The following is a 1216-nucleotide window of genomic DNA, read 5'->3' on the forward strand; positions in this document are numbered from 1 at the left end:
AGCATTTCCTCATTCTCCCCTCCCCCAGTAATCAGTCTGCTGCAGGCAGGAGGAAGCCTTTCCTTCAACTCCCCTCCCCCAGTGATCGGACTGTATACTGTAGCAGCACAAAAAAGGCTGCGCGGCGATTGTACAATTAGCATTCCCGGGAATTTGCCGGATTTTGCCCGGCACTGCCATGTTTTTTGCTTTTGTCGGTGACCCGGCTCACTTCTCAGGCCTGTCAGTGGTAATGTCAGCCACCAATATGGTGCCACTAAACAATGGCAGGCAGCGGCGCAGGCAAAGACATGCGCAACCCCCCTCCCCCCACCCCGGAAATCTCCAGCTCAGCCACTGCTGATACCTCCCGGTTATGCCGATCACTCCTCGTTCCTTTCCACCCCCCCACCCCCGGGTCTGTAAGAAGTGAACTGACGCTTTAATTGCCGGCACTTGTCATGGCCGCCGGTGCCTTCTCGCTGACCCTGGCTGCCGGGAAGAGTCGGCTTAAGATATGCAGAGAACACGGCCCGCGGCCAAGGACACGTAACCGAGTAATTTTCCGAGGAATGAGCATCTTAACCAAATCATGATTGGCCTTCGCCTTCGCAGAGCAGCGCTCAGTCTACCTTGAAGACAGCTAATAAATTAATTCTCGCGCTCGCGCTCTCCGCGTCTCCCGTATTAAGATTAATGTCGCCCATTCTTCCCACCTAAATAAGGTGTTCTCGGCAATTTGTAAGGCGAGCGAGTGGAAAGGTTTGACACGGTGGTACTGCGTGCCACGGGGAAGGCCATCCCTCAATGTCAGGGCGGCGCGGCTCGCCGCGCAACGCTCAAGACTAAATATTATTCTCTCGTTTTCATTAAAAGGTGTTCGGTGACATTGAAAAAACAACCCTTGCCCCCCCGTCGTCTGCCCCACGTTCAAATAAGCGGGAGATGGTGTGAAATGATCCTTGCCGCGCAACAGGTGCGCAGTATGGAGAGTATGCTAGATGGGGCCGTGTATGAAGGTGGACGGCGTCCCGCTGCATACCAAACCGTCTTCTCTCTATGTTGATTATCAGAGCGCGCTGACTGGAGCCGCCGGCGGAGTCCTTATACCCCTCACACTGGGGTCGGGGTGCCCCATTGCGGCCCTAGAGGGAGTTTCAGCACAGCACCCTGCATTCACCGCGTGAACATCGGCGCTGTATTACTGGGAGGCCGCTCACCGACGGGTGGAGGCCGC

General features: G+C 55.9%; 1 protein-coding gene across 1 annotated transcript in view; it reads right to left on the reverse strand.

Moving 5' to 3' along the window:
• LOC108796840 (brain-specific angiogenesis inhibitor 1-like) overlaps positions 1 to 1216 on the reverse strand; it is a 368891-nt gene that overhangs the window by 74805 nt on the left and 292870 nt on the right. The gene's annotated exons all lie outside the window — the stretch shown is intronic.

This window comes from Nanorana parkeri, unplaced genomic scaffold (assembly GCF_000935625.1).
Source record: "Nanorana parkeri isolate BGI_ZX_2015 unplaced genomic scaffold, ASM93562v1 scaffold1180, whole genome shotgun sequence".
Lineage (NCBI taxonomy): Eukaryota > Metazoa > Chordata > Amphibia > Anura > Dicroglossidae > Nanorana > Nanorana parkeri.